This window comes from Urocitellus parryii, chromosome 11 (genome assembly GCF_045843805.1).
Source record: "Urocitellus parryii isolate mUroPar1 chromosome 11, mUroPar1.hap1, whole genome shotgun sequence".
Classification (NCBI taxonomy): Eukaryota; Metazoa; Chordata; class Mammalia; order Rodentia; family Sciuridae; genus Urocitellus; species Urocitellus parryii.
This window is the reverse complement of record NC_135541.1, coordinates 44852557-44873674: the sequence shown is the minus strand read 5'-3', so window position 1 is coordinate 44873674 and position 21118 is coordinate 44852557. Positions and strand designations below refer to the sequence as shown.

The 21118-nt window shown below is 44.6% G+C and overlaps 1 pseudogene; it reads right to left on the bottom strand.

Annotated features, from left to right (window-relative positions):
- Window positions 1–10512: 10512 nt before the first annotated feature.
- On the bottom strand, window positions 10513–11031 carry LOC144249180 (myosin regulatory light polypeptide 9 pseudogene; annotated as a pseudogene).
- Between the last annotated feature and the right edge of the window lie 10087 nt (window positions 11032–21118).

The following is a 21118-nucleotide window of genomic DNA, read 5'->3' as shown; positions in this document are numbered from 1 at the left end:
TCTGGGAGCCACTGAACTCGTTGCTAACACAGGAGTCACTGTGTGGGACCTCCCAGAGGTAGAGAGAGGTTTGGGTGGTGGGAGAAGGTAGTGTGAGAACCGGGTAGTTCAGTGGGGAGAGCTGGAGTGAGAGCCTGCCCTGCACGTTATCATTTCTAGCCGCTAAAACTCTTCCTTTCAAAGGCTCCAAAGACTGTGTTCCTGCTACAGGGCAGGAGGTTTTAGAACTACAGTACAAATGTCGGCATTGTCCCTTCTAAAAGGAACAATTCAACACCCCCTTGGCCGGGCGGGGAGGGGGATTCCTGAGGCATGTTTTGTCCCACTCCACTCCCTCCTGGCTGTCCAGGATAACGGGGCCAAGTGCCAGCAAAGGTCAAACGCATGCCAGCCTGTGACCTATGACCTATGGCCCAGCACAAAGAGCCGGGTTGGTCAGATTCCTGCCTGAGGAATTTGAACCAAGAAATGCTGAGACATACAGGCAGATAACCAACAGTGGGGCTGGAGGCCAAAGGAATGCATTGGAAGATTCTATAGGGTGGAATTCAAACTGCAAGAACCATGTGGGGTTCCAGAGTCTGTGGAGAACTGGTTAGCAGGTGTGCTGCGGAAAGTCAGACGTGAGGAAAGACAGAAAGGTGGGGACAGAGACAGAGACACATGGACCAGGAGAGACAGAAGCTCCTCAGCAGACCCAACTCCACCTCTCTTCCTAACCTAGCAGAGCTTCTGAGGGACATGGGTCAGTGACTTCCACCCCAGGATGGTTCTGGGTTGCTAGGGACCTGAACCTCAGTCCTTGGTGACTTCATAGGTTTCAATGACACTGAAGAGCCCTGTGAACAAGGCAGAGGGAGTCTGAGGTGGTGATCAGCCTCCTCAAACCACATCTGAGGCAACATTCAAAGGGAAGTTAGCTTTGAAGGTTTCCCGCAAGCTTTGCTGGGCCTCAGGAAGCGGAGCTGGAGTGGTAACTTATGCAGGTACAGGAGCTGGACCGTCTCAAATCCCAACTTCTTTTTGGGGCCAAAAGAAGTAGGTGTGGGGGAAGGAGACCTTGACCTAGAACAAGGAATTCATAACAAAAGAAGAAGTTGAGGGAAATGGCCTCTCCTGAGTCTTGGCTTCCAGATCACTAATGAGAACAGAAACAGACCCTCCTTCCTTAGTTATTGGGGGTGGCAGGAACCTGGAAGACCCCCAATTTACCCCCAGACCTCTCTGGCCCAGGGTAAATCCTCTCCTGTAGCCCTGGTGATGAAGTACATGGACTCCCCCATGAAAGGCTGTCGGTGGAATGAGAGGTTGAGGAATCTCTTTTCCCATGGACAAGTCAGCATGAGATGACCAGCGTGGGCCTGTCCATCCACAGAAGCACACTCTTCTTTCTGTCGCCCTTGGGGGGCTCTGTGGGGAAGGAAGTTTTCAGAGTCACCCTGCAGCAGATAGGCCTTGGTCACAGGCTTATTAATATAAGTGTGTCCATTTTTTTTTTGTCTTAAAATAGCCATAGAAAGTTATTTTCAATGAGCTTCCACTTGGGTGGTTAGATGGCTTTTTATTGTCTTCCTCTCAGGAGAGTTCAAGAACTCGCTCACATTTTTCTGTTTCATTTATAGCAAAACAGTCATAACAGGAAGATCCACTGCTCTGTGTAACTTCCTGAGTCAAGGATTCCAGGCTGTCTGAGGTGTCTTAGAGTCTAGCGCCACCCCGTCTGTTCACCTCTCCCCACCCCGTGTCCTTGACGGGTAGTCGTCCAGCCTCAGCCCACACTGCCGGATAGGAAAGAGGCCTGAATTGGGGCCAAAAGAAGTAGGTTTGGGGGAAGGAGACCTTGACCTAGAACAAAGACCTAGTAATAAGAAAGCTCTTTCTCCACCTTAAACCCTGCCCTTTCCTTCCCACTGCCATCCTTTCTCTCCTCTCTCATTCCAGCTCCAAATCCTATGTGGCCATAACCTTCTGGAGCCCTCCAACCATTGAGAACACACTCCTTTGTTCCCCCAAAGTCTCACAGAAGGCTCTCAACAGCTTTCCTCTTAACAGGAGTCTGCATTTCCTCTGCAACCCTTCGGGAGAAAGAGGCTCACTCATAGTCTCACAGCTCTTCAGCCCAAATGGCGTCTGGATTGTCTGGGCTCCCTCATGTACATCACCTCTCACCCCCCCTCATTTCTCCCACCAACACCCTTACCCAAGCACTGAACCTGTCCAGTGTTCATTCACTGAATTACTTGCAACCTGGCTCATCGTCTTCCTCACCAGGTCATGTCCTGCGTCTTCCTCAGAGTTTTCATTTCTTGGGGGAATCAACCGATTGGCCTGTATATCTTAGATTTCCTTAACTCCAGGGGCTTTACTTCCACTGTGCTTCAGCCACCAAGGATCTTGTCACACCCAGACCCCACCCTGGATCTTGTCATGACAGTCTTTTCCTTGACTGATGGCTGCATTCTCCTATCTGATGAGCCATCTCAAGCCTCACACTCATGACATCTGTAGTTTGACCTGTAGGAGACCCCAGCCCTTTGGCCCTTCCATTTCCCTTAGTCTCTCTGTCCTCCTGTCTGAAAGCCTGGATCCTGTGATCATCTCCACTGTGCTCACACCAGTACTGCTATTTCCCTTTCATTGCTATATGGCTGTGCCTTTCTTGCCCAAAAAATCCAGTTATTTTCTTCCAGTTTCAGTGAGACCATTCCAGCCAGCTCCTCACCAGGTGCCCTGCACCTCCCCTGCTGCCTTCTCCTCTGCATCAACTCTCCCCCTTCTCTGTCATTTTTCTCCTGTCCTATGAATCCTTCTAATCTACTCCATCCAACAAGAACCTCCCTAAGGCCAGGGGTGGTGGTGTATGCCTCTGGTCCCAGTGACTCAGGAGGCTGAGGCAGGAGGATTACAGGTTTGAGGCCAGTCTCAGCAACTTAGTGAGGCCCTAAGCAACTTAGTAACAACCTGTCTCAAAATAAAAAATAAAGCTGTGCAGGGTGGTGCACACATGTAACTCCAGTGGCTTAGGAAGCTGAAGCAGAAAGATGGCAAATTCAAAGCCAGTCTCAGCAACTTAGGAGGCTCTAAGCAACTTGGTGAGACCCTGTTTCAAAATGAAAAATAAAAAGGGTTTGGGGTATGGCTCAGTGGTGAAGTCCCCCTGGGTTCAATTCCTGGTACCAAAATAATAATGATAATAATAAAAATAAATAAATAAAAGAGCTAAGGATGTAGCTCAGTGTTAAACACCCTTGGTTCAATCTCAGTACCAAGAAAGAAAGGCAGGAAGAAAGGAAGAGAAAGAAATGCCCTAAACTCTCTTCTGTCACCCCCCAATACTTTCATCTGTTCTTGTCACCCCTTTTCTCACCCCCTGCACTTATCCCAACCCAATGCACTCTGGCCTCTGTCCTGACCACTCCACAGAAACTGCTTTCTCTAAAGTCACAGTTTCAGACACTGTTGCTGTATAACAATTGACAAATTACTCCCAAACTTAATATCATAAAATGATCATTTGATTGAGCTCATGGATTCCGAAGGTCAGGAAGCCAGACTGATCACATAGTATTGGTCACATGGTCTTGTTTTTCTCTGCTTCACGGCACCTGGAGCCTCATCAGGGAAGACCTGAAGTCTGAGAGTGACATGGCAATATGGCCTAGAGTCATTTGACGGCTCATTTGCTGCCACGTTTAACACCCCTGCTAGGACGGTGCCAAGACCAGGTCTGCCAAGAACAGACATAGACATGGCCTCTCTAGGTGGCTTGGCTTCCTCACTGTGGAGTGGTCTCTGGGTGGTCTGACTTCTTACATGGGGTACTCCAGTGAGTCAACAGACAAGGTGGAAGCAGCAGCATCTGTGATGTCTCAGAAGCCATTGTGACTATTATGAGCTCAGAAGTCACATAGTGTCACTTCCACTCTACTTCATTAGTCAAAGTGGTCACAAGCCACCCCAAATCAAGGGGAGAGGGTCTAACCTCATCTCTTAATGGGATGGGGATGAGGTCACATTGTAGAAGAGCATGTGAGATGGAAGCGTTGCAGTCATTTAAAAATACAATCAGTGTAATGGTTTGGATGTGAGGTGTCCCCCAAAAGCTCACATGTGAGACAACATAAGGCTAAGAGGATAAATGATTGGATTGTGAGAGTCTTAACCCAATCAGTGAATTAATCCCCTGATGGAGATTAAATGAGTGGTAACCAAAGGCAGATAGGGTAGGGCTGGAGGAGGTGGGCATTGGGGGCATAGCTTTGGGGTATATATTTGTATCTGGGGAGTGGAGTCTCTTTCTCTTCTTGCTGATTATCATGTTAGCTGCTTCTCTCTGCCATCCTCTCTCACCTGTTCAGCCTCACCTCGAGCCTCAAGGAATGGAGCAGGCCTTCTATGGACTAAGACCTCTGAAACCACGAGCCCTCAAACTTTTTTCCTCTACAGTTGTTCTGGTCAGGTCCTTAGTCACATCAGCGAAAAACGTTGACTAAAACAGTCCATCACAGACTTCATTGACGGTCCAACTACTAAATCCAAGGGACATTTTCAGTTAATACCTTGATCTCTGCTGGATTCGTTGTTGTTGATGATTCCCTGCCTTGCAAAACTGTCTGCCCCATCCATCTGGGTTGCCACATTCCTCCCGTTCTAGACAGACCTCTGTCCATTCCCTCCACCCTTATCTTCTGCTGTGGGAGACCAACCTCGCACATGGCTGAGTTAACTTCCCTGTGGCGTCAGGCACCCATGCTGCTAGACTGCCCTGCTCTTCAAGGGTTCAAGTGACTGTGTCTTCCTACAGCCTCATGGGTGAAGCTATGCTCACCTGTTCTTTTGTAATATAACCCCTTGCCCTGTTTAGGATAGAATCTTCCATGGAAGTGCCTTGTGTTTGTCCCCTTCTCTTACTGTGCCCTTGGGTGTGGCCTACCCAGGTGTCAGTCAACCTGCTGACAGTGGACATCAAGAAGATACTCAGCCCCCTGAATCCTGACCCCTTGCCTCATTTGAATAGCTTCCCTCAATAAAAGGGGTCAGCGTGTGCTCTCACTCTCTTTCTGCGGACCCTTAAGGTCAGAGGAGCCGTCACAGCAACCCCAAAGAAAAAGGTATTTGTGTCTCTTGTGTGGTTATTTTGTGCAACCCAGTTAGCCCAGTTTACCTGGAATGACCCTTGATTGTTTTAGTCGTGAACGAAACCCGACAATCTGCATCTCTGTCCTCCTCTTAAGGAGAATGTTCTCCAAGGATGTATACTCAGCCCCTAGCTTAGGATACTTTGGGCTCAGAGACCCTTATTATGAATTTAATTACTAACTACATACCATTAACTCCCAAATCTACCCACCACAAACCCCTTCCCAAGTGTCAGACTTGCATACCCATAAGCCTAGTGGATATGTTCCAAGATCCCTCAATTTAGGCTTGTCCAAAGTTAAACTCAACATCTTCCACTATAAACTAGTTCCTCCTCTGGCATTCTTTCTCTTAAGGGTATCTAGTGGCCCAAATTTCACTCCTTTTCTGTTACCTTTCACATCTAATTATTTACCCAGTTAGGCTCATTTTGTATTTTAAATGCTTCTATGAATTTTTTAGCATTTCAAAATCAGAAGATTAAGAACCAGAGAAGTTATTACTTTCCAAGGTGAAACAGCTATGGTCTATTTATTCTTCCATTGTTAATCAAACATTTATTGAGTACAACTTTGTTACAGGAACTGAAATGAAAAAGCCTGTAAGACATGACTGTAAGTCTGACTCTGGTTGCTTCCAGAGGAGAGTCAAGAAGGGTAAGCGGTGGAGTCCTGTAAGATGTGATAAATATTGTGATTATAGGGTGCACTGGGAAGAAACACCAGGGGTGGGAAGTGTGAAAGTGGACTGTATTTGATAGTTTTCTATTACTGTGTAACAACTTTAGCTGCTTAGAACAACAAACCTTTAGCTCACAGTTGCTATGTCAAATACCCAGGGGCTGCTTAGCTGTGTACCTCTAGCTCTGGGTCCCACAAGGCTAATCAAGGTGTCAGCCAGGGCAATAGTCATCTGAATGATTGGCTTGGAAGGTAATTCAATCCGAGATACTTGGCTCTTGATAGGCCTTGAGCCCTGTTGGCTCAAGACAGGGCTACTCCCAACAAGGCAGCTGGATTCCCCCACAGTCAGGGTTCTGAGAAAGAGAGAGAAGAAAGGGATCCCAAGATGAACCAGGCTTTGTATAACTTAATCTTGTCAGTGACATCCCATGAGTTTTGGGATATTCTTTGTTAGGAGTGAATCACTAGGTCCAGACCATGTTCAAGGAGAAGAGATTGCACAAGGGCATGATTACTAGGTGGAGGGGATCATTGGGGGCCATCTCAGCAAGTATCATAAGAGACAAAGGAGATTCTTACAGCAGGTGATACCTGGACTCTATTTAGGGGTTATCCAGATAAAGAACTACATAGACTGTCTTCTGCAGAGAACGCTGAATGTAAAATCACCTGGCAGTAGAAGAGCCCAAGGCTGGAGGAACAGCCAATCCATGAAGGTTGAAGGGTAGGCTGCTATCTGTGGCAGGGAGCAAGCTGCCTTTGCCTGATGACTTTGCCACAGTCCACTGGATAGACTGTGCCTCCCAACTAAATGTCAAATTCCTTCCTTATTATGCTCTTGTCTGCTCTGTGTTTTAAGCAAATTTTGGCTGATTAATCAACATTGAATATTTTACATACACAACAAAGCTTCTTTCCATAAGATAAACTTACAACCTCTTTACAAAAAGGGCCCAAACCCTTCAGGATGATTTCCCAGTAGAGCGCATTTATAGATCATTACAAATGCAAGAAGCATGACCCAAATTTTCAGTTATCAAAGGGTGGAGATTCTCTCATACTTTGGAATGTGTTTATTTAACTTTTAAATAAAATTTTACATTGAACTCTGAGTGCAAAATGCACACCCAACAAAAACTCACAAAGTCTTGTAATCATCGTGCAGGTTTTCAAAACAGAATGTTGTCACTCTGCAAACTTCCCTTGTGTCACCTCCCAGTTCCCAAGTCCCTCTTCCCCAAAGATAATTACTATCCTGATTTCTATCATCATAGAGTAGTTTTGCCTGTTTGAATGTTGTATAAATGGTATCCTTTAGTCTATACTCTTCATACTTGGTGCTCATCATTTTTTTTTTTTGGTACCAGATATTGAACTCAGGGATACTCGATCACTGAGCCGCATCCCCAGCCCTACTTTTTGTATTTTATTTAGAGACAGGGTCTCACTGAGTTGCTTAGCATCTCACTTTTGCTGAGGCTGGCTTTGAACTCGAGATCCTCCTGTCTCAGCCTCCGGAGCTTCTGGAATTATAGGCATTCGCCACTGCACCCAGCTCATCATTCATTTTTGTAAGATTCATCCATGTTGTTTGTGGTAATAGGTGGTTTGTTTACACTGCTATATAGTATTTCATTAATTAAACCATAATTTATTTATCCATTCTACAGTAAAAATATAAATTATTTCCAATTTAAAGAAACTACAAGTAGTGCTGCTATATCCACTCATGATCATGCCCTATGGTACACATAAGTACACATTTCTGTTGGACCTAAGCCTTGGAGTGGAACTGCAACACTATGAGTACATGTAGAGGTAGGTTTATTAGATGTTGGCAGTTTTCCAAAGTGGTTGCATTAATTTACACACCCAGGGGCAATGTTTATGAGTTTTATTTGTATGACACATCTATATCCTTGCCAATAGTTCATATTATCAATATTTTTACACTAAGCTATTCCCAAAGATATGCAGTGACATCTTACTAAGGTTTAATTAGCATTTGCTCAATACTGCTAGTAAGTGGCTTTTAAGTTATTAATTTTTTTGGTACCGGGGATTGAATTCAGAGGCACTCAACCACTGAGCCACACCCCCCAGCCCTATTTTGTATTTTATAGGAGACAGGGTCTCACTGAGTTGCTTAGTGCCTCACAATTGCTGAGGTTGGCTTTGAGCTCACGATCCTCCTGCCTCTGCCTCCTGAGCTGCTGTTGATTTTTAAGGTATCTTCTTTTGCAAAGTGTTTTTTTGTACTTTTTGCTCATTTCCTTGTTGGATTGTCTTTTTTCTTATTGCTTTGCAGACATCTTTTACATTTTATATCAGTTTTCTAAGACAGTACCCCCTAACAAAGCACCACAGACTGGGTGGCTTAAATAACGGAACTTTATTGTCTCACAGTTCTGGAGGCTGCAAGTCTGAAATCAAGGTGTGGACAGATTTGGTTCCTTCTGAGGGCTGTAAGAGAAATTTCGTTCTATGCCTCTCTCCGTTCAGTGGTTTGTTGGCAATTTTTGGAATTCCTTGGCTTATAGATGCCTGTCTTCATCATTACAAGGCATTCACCCTATCTAAATTCCTCTATTATGAACACATCAGTTTCATTGGATTAGGGCCCACTTACTCCAGTGTGACCCCATCTTAACTGCTTACATATGCTATGACCCTATTTCCAAATAAGGTCACATTTTGAAGTGCTGGAGCTAGAAACTTAACACTTGTAGTTTGAATAATATACATGTTTTTTTAAAAAAATCTTCCAGGGATGGGGATATAGCTCAGTTGGTAGAGTGCTTTCCTTGCATGCACAAGGCCCTAGGTTTAATCTTCAGCACCAAAACAAAAACAAAAACAAAAAAACTTCCAGCTAGGCACAGTGGTGCATGCCTGCAATTCCAACAGCTTGTGAGTTTGTGAGACTGAGGCAGGAGGATCACAGGTTTGAAACCATCCTCAGCAATTTAGCAAGATTGAAGCAACCTAGAGAGTCCCTGTCCTAAAAAAAAAAAAAAAAAAAAAAAAAAAAGGAAGAAAGAAAGAAATCTTCCGGTTTGTGTTTTGCTGTTACACTCTCTTAATGATATCGAGGAAGACTAAAGATGGCTGTAAGTTGTTTTTCATTCTCCAAATTGAGAGTTGACATTTCTTCCTCCTTCTCTTGAGTCCAGGTTTTCCCGATTACTGCTTAAACAATAAAACATGTTGGAAATGAGGCTGTACCATTTCTAGGCCAAGTCTTTGAGAGAAGGAGCACATTCTTCCCTCTTAGAAGACCTGTTCTTGGGATATTTGCTTGTGGGGTATCAGGCTGCAAGAAACGCAGGCCACACAGAGAGGCTCCCGAGTGAGCATTCCTAGCTGAACATCAACCAATAACCAGAATTAACTCCCAGCACTGTGAAAGAGCCACCCTGGACCTTACAACCAAAAGAGCTCTATCCCAGCCAACATGTAGAGCAGCAGAGATGCCCAGCAAGCCTTCTCAATCTGTGGAATCATAGGAATGAGTTGTTCATAAGCAATCACTGGGTTTTTTGCATCAATAATTTTTTTAAAAATTTGTTTTAATTAGTTACACATGACAGTACAATGACCTTGACATATCATACATTTGAATCACGTGGGATACAATATCTCATTTTTCTGGGTATACAGGTTGCAGAATCACATTGTTCATGCATTCACATATATACACACAGTAATAATTATGTCTGTTTCATTCCACTATCCTTCCTATCTCCCCAACCCCTCCCCTCCCCTCCCATCACTTCTCTCTACCTAATCTAAGGTAGTGCTATTCTTTTTTTTTCCCTCACATCTTCATACGTGTGTGTATTTTGTATAACAATGAGGGTCTCCTTCTACCATCTATGCAATTCCCTTTCTCCCTCCCTTTCCCTCCCACCCCTCTTCCCTATGTAGGGGTAATCTTTTTCCCATGCTCTTCCTCTCTTCCCCATTTTGAGTCACCCCCCCTTATATCAGAGAAGACATTCGGCATTTTTTTTTTTTGGATTGGCTAACTTCACTTAGCATAATCTGCTCTAATGCCATCCATTTCCCTGCAAATGCCATGATCTTATTATTTTTTAATGCTGAATAATTTTCCATTGTGTATATATGCCACATTTTAATCCATTCATCCATTGAAGGGCAGCATCAATAATTTTTTAAAAAATATTTATTCTTTAGTTTTAGGTGGACACAATATCTTTATTTTACATCTATGTGGTGCTGAGGATCGAACCCAGTGCCTCGTGCATGCAAGGTGAGCACTCCATCACTGAGGCACAACCCCAGCCCCTGCATCAATAATTTTTGATTAACAAAAGTTCTTAATTTTTAAAAAATTTTATCATAAAGTTTAATCATGATTCAGAAAAAATTGAGCAAATAACTTTCTCTAAAAAAATATTTTGACTCTGCATAGACTGCAGTTATTGGGTGTGAGTGCAATGGTAACTTAAAATTACCCTATTTTCTATTCTGAAAATGACAAAAAGTCCCATTTCCAGTTTGATTATAAAGATACATGAGACTCAAAATGACTGAGAATAAATACAAAACAAGAAAGGCAAAAACTGTAATGCTAAAGGGCATACAATAGGCTCTAAGAGAAAAAAATCTCAGAAATACCCAACATGGCAATAAGAAACATTTGGCTGGAATTTGAAGTTCTTTTCAGTCATCTTTCTTTTGCTACGTGTTTAAGAATGTACATGAACTCGATGTAATTGAAATTCCCCTATCTGTCAATAGGGCTTCTCTGTACAGCTCATCCACTTCCTTATCTATAAACCGATCGCCCGTGAATGGTCAGCAGCTCTCTCAGGTAATCCTCCTGAATGGTGCCAGTAGCTTCTTCATCAAAGCAAGCAAATGCATTTCTATTAACATCTTTGGGATCTGAGCCATTTAACTTCTCACCAAACATGGTGAGGAACACGGTGAAATTGATGGGTCCTGGAGCCTCATTCATCATGACATCCAGGTATTCATCAGTGGGATTCTTCCCCAGTGAGGCAAGCATATCATGCAAATCTTCCTTGTCAATGAAACCATCTCTGTTCTGGTCAATTATGTTGAAGGCCTCTTGAATTCCTGAATCTGTGATTGGTCAAAACATGGCAAACACATTGGATGTACATGTTGTGCATTGAGGGCACTTCTTGGTGGTCTTGGTCTTAGCTCTTTTGCTCGACATGGTAGTGGTTAAATCCCTACACAGCCATGAGAATCAAGCACCTTAGCAAATCCCTGGATGCCTCTCAGGTCTTAATTTTAATGTATTCCCAACATACCAATCTTTCTCTTTAGTGTTGGTGCTTGTGTCCTGTTAAAGAAATATTTGCCTGCTTCTAGGATGTGAAGCTTTGTTATCATCTAGAAACTTTATTGATGACCTTTTACATTTTAATCTACATTATCTAGATGATTTTATGTATGATATAGTGCATGACATTTGTGTATAATACAATGTATTGTGGCATATTCCCTTTGAATTTAATAATAATGATAATGCTTTTGAATTTAGAATTCAATTTGCCTATAAAGTACCAGTATAGTAGTAATTTAACATCACAAAGGAGTAAAAGAAAATTTGAAAATTTATTTTACCTATCTGCCATCTCCTCACTCCCCATCAGGTCTCAAGGAAATGGACACTTAATCATGTATTCATCCATAAAACATTGAGCCAGGATTTATATTTACATATGCCAGGATCTAAACCAGCGGCTGCAACACACCAGATGAGATACAGGCACTCTTCTCACATAATTACAATCTTTTGGGGATAAATGAAAAACATTTAATTTAAATTTTGCTGAGTGTTATGAAAGAAAAACAGATAACATGAGAATGGAGACCACAAATCCTAAATCTAGGACTACAGGTACATCAGAGAGATTCCTTGCAGAAATGATGTTTAAACTGAGGCCCAGGGGATGAGTATTACTTACCTAGAGAAAGAATTGGGAAGAAGAAATTTCCAGAAAAAAAAAAAAAAACATGGCAAAGAAGAATCCAAAGTATTAGTGGAACTGAGAAGAGTCTTGTGTGGCTAAGGGCTGAGAATGTCAGAGACACAGACGAGAGTGCGAGATGGAAGAGGCGAGACTTATGAGCCACCTTAGAGAAATCTGGACTTTTTTTTTTTTTTTCAGAAATGGGAGGCACTTTGAAGAGTTTAAGCAGGGGAGTGACATGATGGGTCTTGTGGGGTTGAAGATCGCTAGGGTTGCCTTGTATGACATGGTAGAACATAAGCAATATCTGATACAGGCATCAAAATGCCAGATGCCTTCAAGGGAAAAGTCTCATTGGCTTGCGGCATCAGGAAGGACTTCATAGAGGAAGTGCAGATGGGCACCAGCAACTGGGCAGTGGAGTCATCTGGACATGGGAAACACAGTGGGCGCATGTGCATGAGTTGGGAAACAGAGAAGGAGGAGGCAGAAGGAGCAGCTTTTCCCACAAAGCTGGAAATGTGTGTGGCATGTTGGGGGCAGGGCTGGAGGATCATGGGGTGTAAGCCTGGCATGAGGGGCCCAGAGGCAACAGTGAGTAGTTTATAAATAATGACTTAGTCGGCCGGTTACTCTAGAAGACTGAACCTGAAGTAAAAGACCCATGTGCAAACAAATTTGGGGGAAAGCAATCCCAGGGAAGCCAGACTGAGGGAAAAGTGGAGTGAGAGAGGAGAGTGAAGAACAAATACAAAGCACACAGGGAAGCAGGTCCTCGCTGAGCTAAGGCAAATGCTCAGTCTCCAGGGAGTTCTCACAGAGACCCAGGGGGCAGGAGATGAGAGCTGTCACGTCTCAGAACATTAACATTTCTGTGCTTCCGGCACATGTGATGCTGTTGGATTATGCCCGAAAATGACTTAAGGGACCAGGAGCAGCCACCTGAATGCAGCAGCAGTGGTTGGCTTGGCCACAGGAGCAGATGGGACACTCTTACCATAAGTCAATGCACAAAAGTGAGGCTCAGATGCGGCACCCACCCACCCAGCCCAGAAGACGCTGTGAGTCAGGTAGGGCCAAGTCTAGCTGCTCTCTGGGCTGCTGTACATTTGTCTATGTGAGGGGCATGAGGGACTTTGAAGGCCTGAGGAGGAGTGGCCATGAGACCAGAACAGGCAACAGGGGAGAAGTGCGCAGCAGAACTTCCAGAAAACACCTATGAGAGCATGAGTTTAATAGGAATCGCACCAGTGAAAGCAGAAGCGGAACTGAGCAGGGAGAGCTTTGGATGGTCAAGCAGATCAGGCGAGGTCTCAAGTAGCCCAAATGGAGCTTGGGGTCAAAGCCTGGCCCTGAGAGGAGTCTTGCCCAGGAAGGACATGGCCAGGATTCCCACCTTTTTGCTCAGTCATTGGATGGGAGCTGCCCAGAGGAGAGGAGCTGCATGGAGCCAGCTTTTTCCAGCTCGCAATAGCTGACTATTACATTTTCAGAAATTTTATGAGCCAGTGGTTATGCCTAGCCATGAATAAAAATTAAATTATATAAACTTACAATTAAATAGAATATATTTTAAAAATACAATATGGATAGCAAATAAGCACATGAAGAAAGGTTCAAGATCATCAGCCATTTGAGAAATACACATTAAAAATGTGATGACATACCTATGCATACCCATAGCTAAAGTTTTTAAAAATATATTGATAATAACCAAGGCTGGTGAGAATGAGGAGCTACTACTGCCTCTCTCATTCATTGCTGGTGGCGATGGAAATGGAATAACTGTTCTGGAAAACAGTTGGGAAGTTTCTTATCAAGTTAAACATGACCCAGCGATCTCATTTCTGCATTTTTATCCTAAGGAGATGGAAATTTTTGTTGACACAAAAACCTGGGCAGTGTTCCAGACATAGAATGTAAAAGAAAAAGTTTAATAATCAAATTAAACTTAAGAGTATATATGGCTGTAGCTCTTACATTGTAAATAGCACAAAAATTGGAGGAATATTCTAGTATTTGCAAACTGTTATCTGATTCACAAGGAAATCACCAATGCCACTGAAGAATGAGTGAAGTTCCCAGGATACATCTTGCTGTTTTAATTTCATATTAATCCTTAATGTAAACAAAAATATCAATCAGTTTTTTAAGACTTTTTTTTTTGTACCCAGGATTGAAGTCAGGTACACTTGACCACTGAGCCACATCCCCAGCCCTATTTTGTATTTTATTTAGAGACAGAGTCTCATTGAGTTGCTTAGGGCCTCGATTTTGCTGAGGCTGGATTTGAACTTGTGATCCTCCTGCCTCAGCCTCTCAAGTGAGCCACTGGGATTATAGGTGTGTGCCACTGCACCCTGCTACCAATCAATTTTTATGTCAGATCCATACTGATTTGTTAAGTGCATGTTGGGTACAATAGCTTAGATATGAGAGATAAAGAGCAGCAAAACTTTCCTGTGAGAATTAATTGGCTCTATGGAATACATAACAGAGTATTGTATATTGAATCATCATTGAGAAATTATACATTATACTTCTTCATAACAGTAAAATTTATAATAAACTGATTCTTACACACACATGCAGAAACTTGTACAATCCATCGTCATTATTTTCAGATTTTTGTATTTGCAAATTCATCTGTGTTAAAATTGACCTGTGTGAATTTAAGTCAATACCTACTGCGCTGTTATGGTCATTTGTAGACATGAAAGGAGTGGCAAAAATTTTGAATTGGCCAGCATGCACAGCTGGGTTGGACAGTTCTGCTTTTTGCTCCAGCTCTCATATTGTAAGCCTACTCTCTGCAGTTTATCTAGTGCCGTGTTTTTCATATGCTTGTGCTTTTTTGTGGATAATTTTGGTGTTTAAAATAGCCCCCAAGTTTAGTGTTCAGGTGCTATTACTAAGCACAAGAAGACTGTGGTGTACCTTATGGAGAAAATATGTGTATTAGACAAGCTTTGACTAGGTATGCATAATGCTATTTGGCTATGAGTTCAATGTCAACAATATACACTGAAAAAAAAGTGTCTTTCAACAGAAAAACACACAGAAAATAAGGTTAAAGTATTTCCCTCAACACCTTATCCTCAGTTTTGCTTTCTGAAGTTTTAGTTACCCATGGTCAACCACAGTCCAAAAATATTAAATGGAAAGTTCCAGGAATAAATAATTTATGAACTTTAAATTGAGAACTGTTCTGAATGACATGATGACATCTGGTGCTGCCAGTTCCATTCCTCTCTGGATGTGAATCATCCCACTGTCCTGTACACCCAGCACTCCTTTAGTCATTTAGTAGTCTTCTTGGTTATCAGATCAACTATCATGATTTCACAGTATTTGGTTCAAGTAACCCTCACATAACAGCCTAAGGCTATGTAAGTCACAATACCTGTGACATCCATCCTACTACATTTCCTCACACAGGCACTGCATCATCTCAAAACATCACAAGAGTGAGTACAGAACAGTAAGATAAGCAGGGGGGAGTATCGCCCTGATTAACTCAGCTGGGAGCATGCATGTTGGACAATTTTGAAGAGAGACATATTCACATAACTTGTTACAACATATTGTGATAATTATTCTATTTTGTTATTAATTATTGCTGTTAATTTCTTATGTCTTTATAGTTAAACTTTATCACAGGTATGCATATACAGGAAAAAAACAGTACATACAGTGTACATCATACATGCATCCAGTACGGGGGCTTGGAACATATCCCTTGTGGATAAGGGGAGACTATTACATATGTTAATGGGTTGATGAAAATGTGACCACAGTCTCACAGGGATCTAACTTTGTATTTCAGCCAGGAGGAATGGTTCAGTATTCACTATTTGGTGTTTGAAGCTACTTTTCAGGGCTTACGGAGAACTATAGAGAAGCATGACAACTGACCCCACTGCAAGCTTGTTGTTAAACCTTACCAGCACACCATGACTGAGGCCCACTCTGCAGGAATTGTCACACTGCTGGCAACCAGGCAGTCCTGTCATGGAATAGGGTCTGAGTGACATATCTCCATGTGGGCCCCAATTTCCAGGCCTTCAGTTAGAGAAGTTCAGTCTTCAAGGTACAAGTTTGAATCCATATCTTCAATTGACTAGGCTAGTAAACTGTACCTCGTTCCATTCAGCAGGAGAATGACAGCTACTTCACAATTTTGTTGTGAGTCCCAGTGAGACAGATCATATATTTGAAATGATCAGCGCAGTGCTGGGCATGCAGTAGACAGTGAACACATAGGAATCCTCCTACACTTCACTCCAAACTCCAGTAGGGGGCAGGGGTAGGGAGGCGCTCCATTCTATCTGCTGCTCACTCCTTTGATTGCGGAGGTTTGGGCTACAGCAGGGTTGTTCCCATTCTAAATCAGCATTCAGCATGAACCCTCACTGTCTGAAAAGCCCAGGCTGGGTTCTGAAGTGGAAACACCCAAACCTGAGATGCTAGAACACCTGCTGCCTGAAAGGCGTTGCTTCTTTCCAGGACCATACAAGGGGTCTGCTTCCTAAGCTAGCTCTTGCTGCCTTCCTTTCATGACAGGAAAAGCAGGCAATGTTCTAGAAGTGCCTGTGTGTGTGGCTTCTGTTTTAGGGGTGGTGGGAGGAGGCTATGAGATGGGCACATTTGCTTAGTCTGTTTTTTTTTTTTTTTCTTGATGCCCTAACCTGTGCTTCAGAAGCCTAAGCCAATTCAGATCTTGCTTCCTCTGACTCAGCTTTACCCTGAAGACACAGTTTAGTCTCTGAGTCATCAGGCTGAGCTCCTGCTTTCGAGGACAGCAGTCTGGCATTGCAGCTTCATCTTCCTAGGAAAGGTGCTGTGTCTCCACACCCCAGTGCCAGCCCCATGCCTAATTTGGCTCACAATACCCAGAAGTCAAGAAACAAATTCTTCATAAGATCAGAGAAAAAGAGTTCAAGATCAGGACTTGGAATGCTGGGGTTTCAGTTCCTGCTCCACCAATTAGCTTGTGTGACCTTGGGCTAAACCTACCTGAAACCCACCAGAACTGGTGTCCTTTTCCCTAAAATAGAAATAGTGATCCACGCTGGGTCTACCCCACCGGAAACCCAAATGAAGCAGATTAAGTACTCCAAACATGAGGGCACAAACCCTTGGTCTATAGGCTGGATCTGATCCATAAACCCATTCTTTGGCTTAAACAATGTTGACCTATATATATAGGTTTAGCATTTTTTAAATAAGTCGCCAACAAATTAGGAGACTTCATTTACATGTCTGGATTTATGGCTTTTCCCAAAAATGATAGGATCAAGCCATATTAATTCCTTTTCTTGGATGGCAGAAATCAACTGCAGATGAGTAGCAGAAGCCTTGGACAAGAGCCTGGGTGGGGGATGGGATGCTCTCCAGCTTGCCATAGTTCCCATCACTCCCTATTGTCTCCAAGCTTCCATTCCCCTTTATGATTGCTCTGGGGCTATCCCTTTGCTTTGCTGGAATCCTAGCAGGGGTGAAATCCTTCTAACAACCATGCTTCTGTCAAAACAGGAAATAAAAGCCCCAGAAATGTCTCTTGCCTCAAATTATCTCTCTCATATGGATCACAAAGTAAAAAATGAAACCCCTTTGGTTCAGTTTCACTATGTGCTATCGGGTGGAAGGAAAGACGCTAGTGGTGGTCAGGGCTGGGATCTGGAGTACAGCAGGCTGCATTCCTCTCCAACCCCACTGTTTGTCCCCATCTGTAAAAGGAGTAGTAGAAGCAGCTTCCAGTGTTATTGTGCACAACGCAGAACATGAAATTATGAAATAATTAATGAAATAGGCAAATATTTCATTAATAAAAGTTCAATGAACTGCTTCCGTGGAAGATGGGGCTGCGAAGTGAAAGATTTAGGATTCTGAGTGGGGCTACAACCATGACTTGGAAGGAGATGGAAAAAGAAATGCCTTAGGAGAGATAAAAGTTATGTTACATCCCTCACCCACCTTCACTCCCCCATCTTCCCTGGCTAAGACCTCACTGCACACAGATTCCCAGTTGCCAGGCCTGGGTTCGAGTCCTGTCTTGGGCAAGTCGTTACTTTGATGCTGTCTCCCCATCTATCACGAAGATAGAACTATGTCTAGATGAGTTGAGAGAACGGTATGTGAAAGCACATTTGGAAATCTGAAAAGCGATATGCACCAGTTAGGAGTTTTCTGGTTTCTTTTCAAAGTTTTTCTCTTAAACTCTGTCCAAGGGCTTTTGCAGTTATCAAGGCTAAGACCCTCCCCCTCGGTTTCGCAATTCGGCCCTTTCCCACACACCAAAGCCCGCGCCGCGTCAGGACTCTTTTTCACCCCCGCTAGCGAAGGCGGGGACTCGGGTGGTGTTGGCAGCCAGCGACGAGGGGCGAAGCGGCGGCGGGCCGCGCCTCCCAGTCCCGCATCCGGCGCGGTGGGTGTGCCCGCAGGGTGTGCACCCCGAGTCCTGGCCGATCTCTCCGGCCAGAGGGCGCCTGGAGGCTGTGCGCGCCCCGGACAACGAGGGTGCGCCAGAGCGGGGTGCGCGCCGGGACGCGGACCTGCACCCAGAGGCTCCGTGCGCCCCGAAGCCAGGGTGGGCGCCCCGCCGCGGGGCCCCAGGCACAGTGAGTCGCCTCCCACCGTACTTCCGCGGCTAGCCAAGGTAAGGGTCTCTGCGCCCCCAGCCCCGAGCAGTGCGTCTGCTGGGGCGTCCAGCACCCCGCCCTGCGCTACCAGGGGCTTGGCCCCCGCGCTCGGCCACTCTTCTCTGGTCCCTGCTGCCATCCTAGCCCCCTCCCAACGCGGCGTCGCCGGCTCCTTTTAAGGCAGAGGCTGCGGCAGCCAGGGCCCAGCGGGTGCCCCCGCCCCGCAGCCTGGGGTCCGCGACAGTGCGGGAGGGGGCTGCGGGGCTGCGCCGGCTGCGGGTGGGTGGGCGCCGCTCCCTTTCCATCTCTCTGGAGGATTGAGACCAGTGGGGAAGAGAGACCGCGTCGTCCTTGCGGCCCAGGTGGTGCAGCCCCTGCCCAGCTTTACCCTGCGTTCTGGGATGCAGCTTGCGGGACTGGGGGCACCCTACCGCCGGCTCCTAGAACTACCTGGAATTCAGCTTGTGTAGTCTCTCATGTTTTGCAAAATCTGGCCCCAAGCTCCTGGCCTGACATTCCTCAGTCCCTGGCTGAAGTTTCCAGCCCTCCAGTGACCTTGGGTGGAGGCTGGGGGTATCTGGGGGCCAGGTACAAGAGCGCCCCCGAACATTTTGCCAAGCCTTGGGCCACTGGGAAAGCTCCCCTCTCTCTTACATCTCCCTTAGTGTCAAATCTTTGACCCCAAGTACTTCGCCCCTTCAACTGGCCGGTTACTTAGTATGGGAGTTGGAAAGTCAAACTCATGACCCCTACACCAGCTCTGAACCTACTCTTGCCCTTGAACATCCACCAGGGCTACAAAACCCTGGCAATTCTTATTTTCCAAGCACCCTGGGATGTGGGCCAGTAAGGTGGGGAGGGAGTATTTTCCAAGAAAGAGGAGAGTATTTCTCCTCTCCAAGGATAATCCTCTGAGACCAGGGCAGAGAGAGTCCTGTATCCACCAGGCATGGCCAGGGAAGGGTCAGATGTAGCCACTGACCAGGTTGAAACTCCGGGAGAAAGCATCTTGAATTAAGTATAATTCCAAAGGACCTACCCGAGTAAGTCAAATCTGAGTTTCTTAGAGCCTCTCCAGACGTGACAAAGGAGACCTTAGATCTACATTTGGAACCTAAGATGAGTCCTCTCTTTCATTGTCTTTTCAAGTCCAGCTTTCCTGCCTCACTGGAACATAATGTGTCCCAGGGACAGTTTGCTGTCATTCAATCAACTCCATGCCAGGCACTGGACAAGGTAGAGAAATACAAAAGTAAAAGAACTGGCACTCTTTGGCCTCATGGAGTTCACAGACCAGTGGCCAAGACATGAATCAAATCACTCAAATAAGTATAGACTGCTTCACAGTGCTGAGTTATTTTAAAGGAAACCGTTAGGTGTCCTGAGAACCTGTGATTGGTCCAGTGTCACTCTGTCTGAAAACTGATAGGAGTTAACTGAGGAGGATGGAAAGAGGCTTAGAGCAAAAGGAGCTGTAGAGTCAAGTGGAGGAACTGAAAACCTGTTTGCCAGGTGAGGTCCAGGGGCCTAAATAGGCATGTACCTTAGTTCTGCATCCCTATGAGTGGGCCAATTAGCATCTTTCTTTCTTGGCTATAATAATGAGCAGTTAGACACTCCCCTCTCTGCCCCCATCCAGGTCACATGCAGAGAGAGAAATAGAGAGAGATTGACAGCACCCTGCTGGACTCACCCCGAACATGTGCACTAAGTACCAGTACCTTGATCAGATAGCCCATGTGTCCACTCATGGTGCCAAGAGCAATTCTTTATTCCTTCCCTGTTGTTCCATTCAGCTCACAACTGCCAGGCCTCTGCTCATCATTTAGGGAAATTCATGCAGAGAGTGAAAGTTCATGTCAGACTTTTGCAGCTGGAAAGAACTCACTGTCCACAAAGTAAAATTCCTTAGGGTGGTAGACAGAGCATTTCCTAATCTCGGCCCTCCCTACCTGTCCAGCCTTATCTCTGGCTTCCACCACTTTCCCTGGTCTCCTGCAGTGAGCACCCCCGCAGTGTTCTACTCACAATTACACTTGAGGCAATTTGTGGAGCACTTGTTGTCTTTGCACATACTGCCCTTTGTCTAAAATACTCTTCCACTCGTTCACCTACTGAATGTATACATAGCCTTCAACTTCAACATTAAGTTTTCCCTCCCAGAAGGCCTTTCCTGACTAGACAGAATCAAAGGTTGCCTTTTCTTTGTTTCCAAAGGCATGTCCTGGGCTGGAGATGTGAGAGCACTTGCTTAGCATGCATGAGATCCTGGATTTAATCCCCAGCACTACCAAAAAACAAAAACACAACAATCCACCAAAAGTAGGCTTCTGTTACAGTGAGTATCAACTGCACTGAGTACCCTAAAAGCAGAACTTTTCTGGTCATATTTGTGTTTCCAGTGCCTAGCACAGAGCAGGACCATAGAAAGTGCCCAATAACTGTTGGATAGAAATTGTTTAGTATTTCTTAACTTTTTAAATGGAGGAGTATTGCATATATCTTTAAGATGCTGTTGAAAATTATAGACACTGTCCTTTAAATGCATATAACTTAAAATATCTTGCATACAATATCATATGATTCATAGCTCCTCCTCCATGGACCCAATTTCCATAACTTTATTTTTTATTTTTTTGGTACCAGAAACTGAATCCAGGGGCACTTAACCCTTGAGCCACAT